Raw genomic sequence first — 15,379 nt, forward strand, 5'->3', positions numbered from 1 at the left:
GTGCCTGAGCCTGAGCAAACCAACACTTCTTTGCTCCTGGGTGTGACAGGCCACTGCCTCCCATTAGGGAGGATGAGCTACAGCGGTCCCAGTGCCACTGTGCAGGGACAAAGCTTTCAGCACCTCCTCACTTAAGGCGACATTTCCTCCAACAAAACCTCAGCTGTTCACGTGACTTTACAGGTCTTTAACACAGGGGTTTAAAGCCCAAGTTCAACTTTTCAGATAAGGAAGGGGATTTAAAAATTCATTTCTGATGCACCTCTTCCAGATCTCAAAAGCCTCGGGATGAGTAACATACCCATGCACATGGTGAGTTAAAGAAGAAAAGCTACATACTGCTAAGTATACAAATTACTTGGAACGCACTGCAACAAGAACCAAAATAAAAGTCTGAAAATACATATGGTGACTGGACTAAAATAATTATTGAAGAAGAGCCATAGGAGAAAAATAATTTGCAGAAATAATACAAGCCTTGTAAAAGGCTATGTTATCTTTACATTATTTTTTAAGTTTCAAATTGTGTGTGTATACACATATAAACATACAGCTTCACATATACTGCAGTATCTAAGTAGTCAGATTTTTTATCTCCAATTACTCACACAGTAACATATGTTGCTCTGTTTTAGCTCCCATTTAGATGTACATAACCCTTATTCTCCACACACTTCAAAACTTCCTTGTCCTTCCCCACACACTACATACACTAGACCTTTCCAATTATATCAACTGCAGTTTTATTCCAATGTAATGATGGCACAACTTGTAAATTATATATATATAGCGCAAGCTATGCACCAAATTGTAGCTCCTCCTCCTGGAAAAAGGTCTGAAGAGGAACAAAAGATATATGCTGCTGCCCTTCAATAAAATACAGTTGTATCCTTTAGTTTGTATTTAGAATTAAAAGTTGTCATTCGGTTTAAGAAACATGTGCTTTAAAACTAATTTTTTAAACTTCTCTTTTGAATTTCCTTTTATGTTTGTGTAACTGTCAAGTTTGTGATTTTCAACATTATTATAGCAGTAAAAACACAAAGAGGAAAAAAAATAGACTTAAGAAATATGAACATTTCCAGTCCTCTGCCATTCCCTCTAGTCCTTTACATCAATATAACTTGTGGCTAATGCTAAATATCTAGTGCTATCATTGAAGGCAGCACTAAGCCCTATCCATGTACCTTGATCCATGTCTTGTTAAAATGCTTTTCTTGCTACCACAGTTTAAGAAAATGAAACTGGTGGCAAGAGGAAAATTTTGGAAAACTGAAAATGTTCACACATAAGGATCTCTAAACTCTTCAGAGCTATGCGAATGGAGTACCCACCCATACCCCTAACAGCCAGAAATGATGTCAGTCGTAGGAATTGAGGTTTTCTCCTGGCAGTTCACTTGCTGCACAGCAGGTCACCTACAGAAAAGCACCTTGGAACTCCCCACCTCTCTTTTCCCTCAGAACCATAGCCAACTTTTCAGGCAGTATCCTGGGCATTCTACTGCTTCCACACTGATGACAAGGTGAATGTGGCAGCATGCCCTCAAAGCATCACTTGAAAAAATAAAGGCACTCAAAACAATCCAGCTCTGAGACTCATCATTTTGATAGCCTGCTGCAGATCAGAAATCTGCCTACATCCATTTAAATATATGTAAGGTAGCTGCTTGGCAGACTAAAGCCAGAGCTGCTTTGATTTGTCTTCCTGCTTCACCACCCTTCCACTGAGAAAAATGGAATTACTTCTCTGAATATTCTAGCAGGGGAAAGCTTGCACCAAAACAGGGAAATCTGCAGCAAACCAGAGGCAGCCCAGGCACACCTTGCTCCCTGATGTTGATGTGCACATAGAATATCTGGCATGTTACCTTCTTCCAGAGCTCCCCCTACACCCTGCACTAGGAGCATCCAAAGAAGACCTTCTGTGGTGACACACAGCCAGGCCCTGAGATGGGTCCTGGGCTCTATCCCCAGCAGTTGCATTCTGCTGTTGCTGTATGCACACACAGCTGGGGATTCAAGGCAGGACCCAAAGCTGAACAGGGAATTTCAGGGCTCCCTACCTCTGGTGGGGTGACTCCAGCAGCTTCTTCATCAGAGTGCAAAGGGTAAAAAACAAGGGAAGAAGAGTGAGTGGCAAGAACCGCAAATGTTGCTCAAAAGGATTTCATAGTCCCTCTATATGCAATAAATGTGTAGAGGGAACAAGCTGATTTTAGCACCCTCACTCTCCTATGTTTAGTTGCATTCCTTTTCTGCTATTCAACTCCTCTCATCTCAAAAAGAAACAAACAAACCCCACAGTAAAAGAGCCCCAAATATCTGCCCTAATTTCTAAGTCAGGAATCCTTCTTTACTTCAGTTCCAGGACCCAAAGCAGCACTAAGTTTGCAGAATTGTACACAAATTTCTGATGCATCACATCAGCTTTAGACAGTTTACATTTGTCTCTCAGTGACACTGATCTCTAGTTGCACTGATTTTAGAACAATCTAAATCAATCCTGAAAACTGAACAAAACTATCAAAGCACCATAAAGCTCAGTTAAGATCTTGTGCTAGCTTTTCTCAACTGATATCTGAAACCATACCACTCACCAATATTATGGATTAATACTGACTTTTATTCTTCAGCTCACAGTATTTCTCCTGCTGTATTTAGTGGCTATTACTAAAATTATCTGCATTTTAATTTTCTAGCATTCACATTTTTCTACTACTTTCCCAACAGATTTCTTTTATTATCATTTCTTTGGCCCACTGCCCTTCCTCACAGTGTCCACAATCCGTGGAGAAGAGATTGCTGATGGCGTTATCACAGGCAAACAGAATGAAGCTAATGGTAACAGGCACTCCTTGCTAGGTAATTATTATAGGAGAAGGAATGCAAATGAGCCCTAATCTGTCTCACACAATGGCAGAGGTCTCAGATTTGCATTAAACCTTTTGCAGCTCTCCCAGATTGGGGACTGCAGATAACAATGCATCTGCAGCCCAGGCTGCCCCAGCGGTTATTACACTGTGCCCCAGCAGGTACAGTGTCCCTGAATGACTCTCCCCTCCCCTTTTATATCTCCAGTCCCCTCCTCCTTCTCTCCTTCCCCCTCAGCTTTACAGAAAAAAGCTAATTGTGCATGCCATTTGGCTCGATTCATGTTTACAATGAAGAAGAAAGCAGTGCTGTTTGATAATTATAAGAGGGAAATGGACATCAGGAAATCTCCATTCTATTCCCAGCTATGTAGTTCCCTTGCCAGAGAACTGAAGGAAAATAACTTTGCTTTTCTGTGCATCCATGTGTTCAGTTAGAAATAGAGGGTTGGCATTTCTAGTGGCCCAAAAGACTCTTATTTTACAGAAGTACCTGCTGAACACTTCCAGGAATCTAATGCTAGACTTGACTCAAATCTAGCCTGAGTTCATGATAAGCTGTGGTCCTTCAGAAAACCCACTGCCTAGATATCAATTCCTCATCTGATCATGGGTTGTAAAGAATGATATTCTTTTCCAGCACTGTATTCTGCTACAAAAACACCTGAACTAACAGCTGCCAGCTTGCGGCCAGACTCAGGGCTCACACAGGTGTCTGCCCACTAGCAGATCTTAAAAAAAAAAAAGTGTAGGAACTATGATTGAGGTGCTCTGATCACAAGCCACATAGCAAAAGGTGTTTCCAAACCTTATCTTTTCTAGCGTCTTTTGCGTGGCTTATTTGGATTAGGAGCATTGGAGTCAAACGCATTGAACCTTTCCCAAGTGAGTCCCTGGTCTGAGGTCAAAACTCCTTACCAGCATGAATTGACTTTTTCCAACACTACTGCCTTCTTTCTTGGATGCTCATTTTCCCCTGAGACATTTTTGTCAAATAGGGTATTTCCAAAATTGATCTTCAGGAATCGAAGTTTCTACCACAGAAATGCAGACTAGAAAATGGAGACTACCAAACTCTAGGCGGGCATATAAACTACTCAGCATATTAAAACCCAGACAACAACCATACCAACAAAAAAACAAAACAAACACCAACCAAAACAACCCCCCCCAAATCAAAACAATAAACTATTGCCATAAATTAACAAATTTTTTTTTACAACAACAATAGTTGGGAAAACACAGCTGTAGAAAGTGCTACTCTTTTTTTAAACAGCATGTAACAAGGTAGTGTTTCAATAATCAAAGTTTTGCTTATTTCCATCTCATGGTGCAGTAGGTGGGGCAGTGCTACTTTATACAGTTATACACTGGAATACACTACACATGTCTCCGGGATGGTCTCTGATAGCTGGTATCCTCAAGCAACAGTCATCACACCTAAACAATCAGTTCAAAAACATATTTATTTTTAATCAATGCTGTGGCTCTGTTATGATTGAAGGTCTCTGAAAGAATCTTCTTCCATTTGCACTGACATTTAAGGTTCTTGCCACTTGGAAGGACTGATATGGTACAACATTATGAATGATCAATCTTTATATCAGAAAAGCAAAACTGTCTTGCACTGGTTAGTTATAAAACAAGAAGGGGATTTTCATTGATCTGGTTCATAAAGCTGAAAACATTTTCCCACGTAGCCTTGGTACTAACTTTCCTACACTAGAAAGCCTTTCATTCAGAACACAAGAAGAGGGTATTTTTACATGATCAAGGCATGGCAGGTATCAGAACCTGCAACTTAAATTTTAACATACCCAGGTTCAGATTTGTCACAGGTCTCTAGGCTGCTCCTCCCCAGTTACTACCAACTGCCTACTGGTGCCACTTATATGCGCACAAAAACATTCTTCCAAACCCAGATGAAGTTGTGAAGAGCCCTATATACTCACCCTCACTTGGAAGTCAAGAATTACCACATTGGTGCTGGACCAGCAAAAGCACCAGGGCAGAGAAAGTCAGCAGGATAGCCCAAATCAATTTTACTGCCACCTGAACACACCCAGCTGACTCTGCCTGGAGCAGACTCAGCTATCTCACCTCCTCCTGCCTGCAGATCTGGGGCAGTGGAGGGGGAAAGGGAGGAATCCGGGAAGATAAGGAACAGGGAGCACAGATGTCTTCAGGGGGAACTACTGCTCACTCTGTGACCCTTGGCCCATCACCAAAGCCATGCACTTCAGGACCACTCTCACATTAAGCATTAACTCAGGCAGTTCAGCTGCGTTGCCGAGTAGCCAGTCAAATATTTACAAGGGTTTCAGAAGGTGCAAGATTAACCTCATCCTTTCAGTGTAAAACTCAATGTCCATGATTTTATACTCCGTTTTGCAAAGCGAGAAGTCACAATTCCAAAGCTTCGAAACTTGCAACACCAAGTCGTTAGAAAGAATAACCTAAACAGGAAAACTAAGAGGGACTCAATACACACTGTAGCCAAAATATTGGCACCACATAGAGTGCTGGCAAATAGAACAGCATGCTGTGTTCCTAAGGAGGAGAACAAGTAAAATCCAACTCCTAGAGTGGTGATGGCAACCTCACCTGAACAGCAGCCTTTCCTTTTGTCCAGCCGCCTCCGGGTCATTTTACAGTAAAGACAAAAATTGTCACTGCACTTTCAAGGATCTCAACAGCTTTCCAACCCTGCGCTCCCCCCCACCCCGCCATTCGCAGCAGCCTTTTGAGAGTCTCCCTCTACAGCAGCATTCTGCGTTTCAGGGATTCAACCTTTCAACTGAAGCATGAGAGATCGCTTATACTGTTGAACCGGTGGAGCTGCCAGCCTCCCCTTTGTTGCGCAAGGATTTACACTTGAATGGCGCTGAGAAGCAGTCTTTTAAGGAAAGGCTGGTGGGGGGAAGACAATTTCTTTGCCAGCATCCTATTCGCAAATCACATTCACCTACCAGCTCAGCTTCTCCAGTTCACATAACTACAGGAACCTTACCGAACTGCTAGTTTCTAAGTTTACTGTGAGGTGACTTTAATGAATAATTTGTTAATTTTAGCTTACTTCAACAAGGATATACATGATCATAAGAAGTTCATTTCGAGCCTAAATGTGGGCACTTAATGTAATTCAGGCCATCGTAAATTACGTCATTATCTTAATCTATGACTCATTTATGTATTTCCTATTATAGTCTTGCACTGCCATGCACATCATAGTCCATCGAATGGCTTCTACAGCTTTTCCAGAGAGACACTGGGGAACACCCCAGTGGCAGAGATGGACTGCAGAAAGCCATCTGAAACAAAAGTATGCAAGCCTGCTCCATTATAACAGTGGCACGCTGGCTAACCATACACACAAGTAGCACCAGCCTGGTACATATCTGTTCTCAAGTTGCAAATGGGTGGATAATTACTCATTGGTTTCAGGCTATGTTAGCAGTTACCAAGCAGTATCATACTGCTGCCTTTCAAACAGCGGCACTCTGGTAAATCCACAGTTTTTTGTTTGTCTGCTTGGAAGCGTAAAGCCTGCTATCTCCAAAGAAAAATAATAGCATCCGAAGTTTGAAAATTGGCAAATGCTAATCTGGCATAGAAAAAGATCTGTAAGGAACATTCCTTCTGGTTTTAAAATGTTACACCTGCTTCTGATTAGACTCTATTTCCTGAATTCTGAATTGGCCACATGCTGAAACACAGACAGCACAGCCTGCAGAGTGCAGCAAGAAAAAGGCTAGCACAATCCAGAGCTGGTGGCAAACCACAGTCCCCAAGAAAACCACATGTGCCAGAGACGAAAAATTTTGCGTTTTGCTTACTGCTAATAAAGCTGTTTCACTTCATTAAAAGCAGCTTATCATTTTATCTACTCACTCTGATTAATTAGCCTCTAGTTAAAATGAATGAGCACTTGATTCGAGGATTCTATTCATGTGACACTGGTGAACCACCACTCACATACTTCTTCCATCCTTTTCCTTTAACTCTCTATCCTCCCCACACCCAGTGTCTTATCAGATTGACATTTCCAGAGCCCTTTGGGAATACCAAAACACTACTAAGACAGAGGTGAGTCAGAAAATGTCCCACAGCCCAAAATTCTTCCGAAGCTCAGTTTTCCTGCTGGAATATACAGATGAATGTAATCTACTTCTCACTGTAATTATGATCACAAGCTTGGAAAGAAACAGCTTGGAAAACAAAAAAGAGACGGGGAATCAGACTGTTGTTGGGAACAGGAGCAAAACAACAATACCTTTAATACACAGAACTTATTTGTCCTTACAGAATAAAAATTTTAACTAGGAAGTACAAACAGCAGTCAGTTCCATCAAAAACCTGACTTTCTTAGAGAGTGAAGAACTTTCTCCCAAGCCAAATACCATGTGCTGTATATGCATAAAGACAGCTTCTGCTACAGTATATGCCTACAGATTTCACAGTTGCATATGACCGCCAAAATTTCAATTTCTAGCAGCAAAAAACGTATGTCACCATTATTTAGCCAAGCATCTGAAGACTGAAATATATCCTAGCTGCTCATTTTGCTGGAAAACAGTGCTTTGCTTCATATACCTAACCTTCATGTCTAATCAACTGATTTTTATTATGGCTGTCAGAAATACCCAAATGTATTGCAGAAACTTTAAACAAAGAAAACCCAAAGCCACACACCTTCCCCTTTTCCTTCTTTAAAATGTTTAGTTTCCACTCTTTTACAACAGTGCCCACCAGAAGACTGAAAAATCATTAGGCCTAAAACTGCAACAAATCCATATTTTGACAGAGGAATGGAAGGAAAGAAGGTGAGGAGAAGGGGAAATAAAACTTCCTGGGTCACTCTAACATTTACCTCTAATCTCCTGTTTAATCAAGAACAGTAACTAGAATAGTAAGGAAGTGACTGGAGACTGTCTATTTATGCTGCAAGCAATTTAAGGGATTGCTTTCAAGAGAAGAGTTTGGTTAGAGGATGAACTGCAGACTACAAGCACAAGCTTGAAATTCACCGTCCAGCCTGAAAGGCTGTATGCGAGAAGGCACCAAAGCAAGATCTGGTTTACATCACACAGCAGGGCAGTAACTGACCATGAGTCACTGATGCATTTCATCTGGCTTTTGAGGCCATCAGCACCAGATAAAAATGTTTTAGGACACATTTTACAAAGCACTTCCCAGTATAAGTTTGCCTGGCCAGTTCAAATCTGCATAGAATTTTCTAGACAAAATTTCTTCACAGCAAGGCTTCCAAAATGAAATATCTTCTGTCCTGCAGCTGGCAAGATATTAGTGCAGCTCTCTACTGTAAGGACTGGGCCAACTGAACAGGAACCTTCCCGTGGGCTAAGCCAAAAAGGGTCATTCCCTAGCAGAAGAGGACAGTTATCACTTTAAAGGAAATAAGGCAACAAACCAGGTTTTTTTGTTGCTAATTTCATCAAGGACTTCATAGCTGATTTGGGCCTTGCATTTTTCTTTTTGAAGGACTAACAGGGAATATAAACCAATGTAAAATACAAAAACCTGCCACCCACACTAATACCTATGTGATACACTTTGTTCCTCTCAGCCATTCATTATGGATTGGCACAACATGCTCTCTCAGAAGCTCCTTCCTGAAGAGTGGCATTTGGTAGTGCCAGGGCTCTGCAGCAGTCACTGCAATCCACTCAAGCCAGAGAGTTCCTCCTAGGACTAGGAGCCCTCCAAAGCTCCAGAGAGCACAGGAAGCCACCTCAATGCTCAGGGCAATACCTACATACCAGAGATGATCGTGAGCAGCCATCTGGCCTCCAGAAGCATCCCTTCAATCCCTGGGTGTGGATAAAAAAAGGAGTCAACCAATGACCCAACTGCAGTTCATCAAGGTGGTGGAAGAGGGGAGGAGAGGCGGCTTTAGCACAAGGGAACATGCTGCTCCATATAGGACTTATTCCTAAAGAATAAACTCAGTTCTGCAGTCAGAAATAGGTCTATACATCCAAAACACAATGACCATGAGCAATGTCCAAAACCCTGCTGCATTACGGACAACTGAGGCAGGCAGACCCTAACTGCTCAAACCAGAGCAAAGCCAAGCAACCCATAGTTACTGTGCTAGCACTAAGGACTGGAAGGTTTTAATAGGGACAATGAATGGTCATTGCTATAGCCACATTATGGGGCAGGGGGCACACACCACAGGACAGGACCTTCTAGCCCTCCATACAGAGCCATGTCCCAAGACAAGCCCTTGCAGTATTCTCATCTCGTCTTCTGCTCACTCACGTTCCTGGACATGTAAAATCTGCCCTCAGACAAGGGCTGACTCTGACAACTGAAAATGGTAGAAAATTTGAAAAAATGGTTCTTACTACAGCTATAACCTATCTTCCTATGCCTAGATATGCTGAATTTTCATTCTGTTTAATGCATTTTAGACCTTGTCTATGAAAAAAGAAACTTACAAACAAGTTAATTTTAGCTCTGAGCTCTCTGCTTCGTGTACACTTGAAACTGCCAAAGATGTTTAAAACTACCTTTCTGGAAGTAAAATACAAGCATTTAGGTCTCTAAATCTACATGGTAAACAGATTCTACATATAAAATGCACTGCTGGGATGGAAGTTATTTTTCCTTCTGCAATAAAGTTGATGAGATTTAGGTCTTCTCCATATCAGAGTAAAGAATTAATACCTGTAGTGTTCATGAAATGAAACTCCGAATAAAATCAAAGGTTTTACTAAAAAGCCAGAGATGGCAGGCTTATTGTTAAGTTAATGAAGTACCTAAAGACCTTAAGAAGTGGCCAAGTCCTGATTTAAAGTGGGACATGGTTAAGGCTTTGCAAATTGAGAACTCTGTCATCCTCTCCTAAGGTGCAATACAGCTTTGACAGACACATCATTTTACTGAATACAGTTACTGAATGAAAAATACTACCCTCAGAGATCTCAAAGGATTTGAGGGAGAAAAAAAAATCTAAGAACTGAAACAAACACCTTATTGAAATGCTCTACAAAAGCTCAATAACTGTGAACTTGATTTACAAATGGAACAAAAAAGACAATTAGGGCAAACTTCCAACTGACAGCTAAGTTATTACAGAAATGGTGTTTAACATAGAGTGTCACCCACCCAAAATGTTAGCTAGCAGCAGTATCACCTTTCCTTTGGATATAGCTCAGGTTGATACAAATAAAAAAGGAAAATGGGGAAATTATGAGGGAAATAAAAGTTCTTAAAAAAAAAAAATCAGTGTGAAATAGTCATTCTAGATGGACTGATATAAAACATAATGTCTTAAAGAAATCTGAATGGAGGTAGGGCTCCTCTTTTAACAAACAAAAAAATTGAAAATTATCTTTGCCCAAATTTAGTTAAGAAAAACGGGCAGAGAAAAGCACAGCATTAGAAGGAAAAAAAAAACCCCAAAAAACAACAACAACAAAAAAACCCCCAAAAAAACCCAACAAAAAACAAACAAAAAAAAAAAAAACCCAAAACCACCCCCACAGCAAACTGTGGCCCCACTGGACAGCCTGATCTTCTGTTGCCTTTTCCCTGCCCTGCCTCTCCTTTCTGACCGCCCCCTTCAACACTTCCAAACTGAGGAGGAATATATGTACCCCATCCTCCACCTCTACTGAACCTGCTCTAGTCCAATGCATGGGCAAGAATTTCCTCTTGCTTTGGTTCTCAAATTTCACTGTCATATCCAGCCTCTCCCCCCAGAGCTTTTCACCCCGAGGATTACAGTCTGCATGGCTGCATTTGATAATACAGACTCTGCTGCTTAAATACCGTACATTTGCAGACAGTTAAAGCATGTTTAACCAAGGTACCATAAAGGGGCTCAGCAGCACACACTTCCTGGGCGTGCAAGCCTGCAGCAGCTGGAAAGGGACCGTGTCCAACACGGGACAGTTTCCCTCTCCTCACTAGGATGAAAAGGAGTACACAGAGACAAGGCCCTTGTGCTGGAGCCATTGCCAAGCCACGGCTTCAGAGGAATAATCTGTCTGACATGTTGCAACTCAGGAAGCATGTGAAGGAAAAGGAGGAGGGGAGCAGCAGGCAGGAAATTTGGATTCCCCTCCAAATTTCCAGGGTTTTGCAAAGAGAGACAAACAGACGTATCCAGCCAGAGAGAAATCACAGTGGGCTGTGCACAGCCTCTCAGCTGATCCCACTGAAGAGAGCAGTGGCTCTTGGCTCCACTGCACACCACTGCATATGACATATGCTGGAAGGGAGATAACAAGAAGCGATGCCCACAATACTGCAAAAGAGATCTAAAGCTTCCCTCAGCCCCCAACCCAGGGAGTTTGAAGGCATTCAGAAACAGTACAAAAACTCAGCTGGAGCTATGAATCCTTAGAAAATCTTTCCTCCACATGTGCAGCTCAGCTAAGCCTCCCACATCTCAGTGTGCCCCAAAAATTTTGTGTTTCAAAGGAATTTTAGAGCCTTTGCTTGTTTGGGAGAAAACAGGTTCAGAAGCCACAAGGCAGCTCCTGCAGGCTCCTCTCAGCATGCCACAGCATCGATGGCAAAGGCAATGCCTGCCTGCAACAGCACAGGCAGCTGCATTCTTTAGTCTGGCACCAAGGAGGAAAGCTATCATCCCTTTCTAAGTTAGATTCAGGGAACCAGCTGGGGACCAACGATTGCCATTTCTGAAGTGCACGGAGAGGAGTGTAACCAGCTTTTCCATAGTAACGAAGATTAGCGGCCTGGAGTCTGACACTCCTCCCGCATTAAAAGATAGGAGACAAAGAGAGAGACAGGTAATTACATAGAAGGAGCCCTGGGGAAATTGCAAACTCCTTGAGAACCCTTTAGCTGGTCTGTATGTTTCTCCTTGTCTCCGCTTCAGCTGAAGGTCTCCAAGAAACATTTGCCCATTAGATCATTAGCTTTACAGCAGAAAGTAGCCAGACAGCTGGTAGTGGCTGTTCAATAAAGACTTAGCTTGCCTCTGCACCAGCAAGAATGAGATGGAGAATAAGAAAAAGAACATCCCAAGGCACATTACCTGTCTGGAGCTTATCCTTGACACATTAGTGTACTTAGTGTGAGGGTCTAACAAATGAACTCTGACAAATCTTGCTGGGGCAATTTAAGGCACTGTTGCATTGCGCTGTCTTTCAAAACCCTTCACAAATGTTAGCACCATCAAGCAATCCAGCAGGAAAACTTGTATCATGCACCGGCCTCTCCAATTCAGAGCCTAGCAAGTTAGCATAAATACCTTATCAGTGCTGGATTAAGTTAAGATGTCAATTCTGAACCAGAATGGCTGAGGTCTAGGCAGAAGATATTACCTCCACTACAAAGAGCATTAACATCTACTACAAAGGTGGAAGAGGAAATGACATCTTAAAGCACTACAGCTCCTAAGCAAACACAAATATTTAATATTAAAATACATATGCAATTTGTCTAGCAACAAACCTAAGTCTACTCATGAAGCTCACAATGCTCTATGAATCAGCACTAATTTTTTGGACTTTACATACCCCGACACAAACGGAATGCCTTGCCACTGCAAGATGGACAGGGATTTTCCTATCACCACATAGCTATAACATTAAATTCCTGTTGCACACCACATGTTGCACTTCTGTCCAAAACTGGGAAAAGTTAAAGACGTGCCATGTTTTTCACCATTCAGAACTAGAGTTGGGCTTCCAGATAGTTCCTGTCTTATCTACCAGGGATACAACCAGCCACAAAACCATGACATACCCCAGAGAAGACATCAGGTTTAAAAAACTAACCAAAACAACAACTAAACCAATCTATATTTGCGCAATCAGATGTACATCTGTGATAATAACAAAAGAAGCACTTTGCAATATGATTCTTTAACTTGTCTTCACCAGACCTAACTCTGTCTTTCCATACAAGCTGATATTCAGGCAAAGGTTTAGTTAATCAGTCTGCAATACAAGAGTTTTACTTTTTTTCCTATGCAAGCATTTAAATATATCTCATCTTCTAGATTTTCTCAAGGGACAGTATCCTACACTTAGTAGTAGAGCAAGAAGTGCACAAAGCTTCTGTTTGCATTCCAGCATTAAAGGGCAACCCACATGAACCAGAATTTTGGATAAACTCCACGTAGACAAGCTTCTTCTGCCATCACCTGCCCTTCCAGAAGGAGCAGAGCAGGCAAGACACCTTGAAAAGCAGATAACTATTACCCCTTACCTTTCTGAAGAGGCCGCCGCCAATTAGCACATTCCTGGAGCTTCTGAATCAGGCAGGAAGAAGAAAGGAGGGGAGGGAAAAAAAAAAAGGGGGGGAGAAGAGAGAGCTGTTTTCTTCCTCAGCACAAGAGTATTTCCTGAAGGGAGAGGGAAAAAAAGCAGGAAAAAGGAAAAAAGCATTAGATTTCATGATTTTTGAAGCGGCTTCTGATTACAACTCTTGCTTGGCAGAGCTACAGTGCCACTACTTCTGCACTTCCAAAATACCAGTTCAGGGAGTTCTGTATTTTCTCCATTGTTACCCTACCAAAACAGGTACTATGAATGTCAAGTCAGCCACTACTAAAAAAAGCAAAGAGATTCCTGTCAGAATGGGATAAAGCCCCATACTAGAATGGGTTAAAGTCCAATTCAAAAAATATTCTCGAGCACTTATTCTATTAAGTAAACAAGCTTCAGTCAAGCTCACACCCACTTCTGTACAAATTCAAATGAGCCACATTTACTATCAAAATAGTTGGCAAAAGGCAAATTCCAACATGCATACTGAACATACAGGTATATACCAACATTCAAGTGCTTATGTACTCTGCTCTGAAAGGATCATACCTACAATTATGAGGTATTTGTAATTAATCATACGTTCCATTTCTTTTTAAGACAACTTCTCTTTTTCTTAAGACAATCTATTCCAACTATATAAAATCTTTCAGTGAGAGCAAGAGTAAGTATTTGTGTGGGGTTTTTAAAAACAGAATGAAGGGAAAGGGATCTAAAAAACCTTTTGACTAAAGGTACCACTTCAAAATCGAGCTTCACTCCCATAAAACCACAATTCCTCTCCTCAGACCATCTCTTTCTCTCTGCCCTACTCCTAACATGACTTTAAAGAAACTTACAGACACAGAGATTTAATGGGCCCCTCCCTACCTCCAGTACCTGTCCCTGATGAAAGGCAGGAAAATCAAGTGGAAAATTATTTTAAAGCGTGAATGCAAGACATTAACATCTTAGAGGAAATGGCAATCAAGGTTTTCCACAGGGAATGAGCAAAGGGAAACATGTCCAGTCTGTTCTCCATCACACTTTGTTGGCTTATATTACTATTACCTTTTCACTCCTATGGAAAATCTGAACAAGTTCTCAAAATAAAGAAAAAAGTCTATGCTACCCTACATTTCCACACACACTTCTGCCACTCCTCAAAACAACAATTAACCCATCTGCTAACAGCATGCAGATCCTAGTCTCCTGGAAAGCATTTGTAATAAGGAGCCCCAACAGATAGGATATAACATAAAAGGCAGCACTTCTATCACAGCATCTCCCTCAAAGCCACCACGTCTGTCCAATTCTAAATGGCCACAGCTCCTGCATTTCTCTAGGGGACAAAAGCTCTCTTTTTCTCTTCTCCTGTCAGCAAGACTTAAAGCTGCAAAGGCAATTCTGTCCAGATTCCCCTCTAGATAGGCAATGATTTAAAGAATTCATGAAGTGGCAGTGTAAATAAACAATGAAAAACTAAATAAAGATCACAGAAGACAACACAGAAAACGTGCACTAAGGAGAGAAAGAACAAGCCCAGTGATTTAAAACTTCTTCTGCCTTGTTATGTGCATCCATAAATAGGTGCAGCAATAATTTGACAATGTGAACGAATGGATCCTGACATGAAAATGTAGCTACTCAAAAACCTGCCTCCTCAAACCTCTGCCTAAAGGCAAACCTTCCCACAGTGTTTAATTTCACTTTCTCAAAGTCTTACACCCCTCATCAGTTGCATTTCTGCTTTCTGTCAGCTTTCACCAACTTGTACTAATTGATGCAAAGCAACTTAAGCCAAAACCCGGAGATCTCAAATCAGGTTTTTTGTTGTTTTTATAAAAAAAAAATTTAAAAAAAAAAGGGAAACAGTGCTAGAGCCCTAACTGTGGGGACGGAAGAATGGAGAAGAAATGACCCTTAGTGAATTGTTCCTGACACGTGTACATCCCGAGGCTATGTGCAAATCAATACTTACCGAGCAGCACAGCACAATCAGGTTGCAAAATGCAAGAAAAAAAGAAATTATATCACCCCCTCAAACATACATTATATTTGTATCCCTAAATCAAATGAATAATTTGCTTTTCTTTTTCATTATCAAATCAAAAGAATGCTTTTGACAGCATTTTTCTCCCCGCTCAGAAATCCCCCCCAACCACAGATCTCCAGTAAAGTCTGTTAAGAATTGAAGTACTGGTTATATTTTAAGTGCTTAAAAATTTTGCACTTCCATCCTATTACTAGTAGGAGG

The 15,379-nt window shown here is 41.3% G+C and overlaps 1 protein-coding gene across 7 annotated transcripts in view; it reads right to left on the minus strand.

The window, feature by feature from the left end:
• The window catches only part of ZMIZ1 (zinc finger MIZ-type containing 1), a 336,761-nt gene that overhangs the window by 274,453 nt on the left and 46,929 nt on the right, over positions 1-15,379 (minus strand). For 6 of the 7 annotated variants that reach the window (XM_050975941.1, XM_050975945.1, XM_050975946.1 and 3 more), the window contains exon 2: positions 13,085-13,220. The exons of the other annotated variant lie outside the window; for it this stretch is intronic. The gene's annotated coding sequence lies outside the window, so the exon portion shown is untranslated. The remainder of the gene's footprint in view (positions 1-13,084; positions 13,221-15,379) is intronic. 7 annotated transcript variants of the gene reach the window in all.

Source organism: Serinus canaria, chromosome 6, assembly GCF_022539315.1.
Source record: "Serinus canaria isolate serCan28SL12 chromosome 6, serCan2020, whole genome shotgun sequence".
In the NCBI taxonomy this organism is placed as follows: domain Eukaryota; kingdom Metazoa; phylum Chordata; class Aves; order Passeriformes; family Fringillidae; genus Serinus; species Serinus canaria.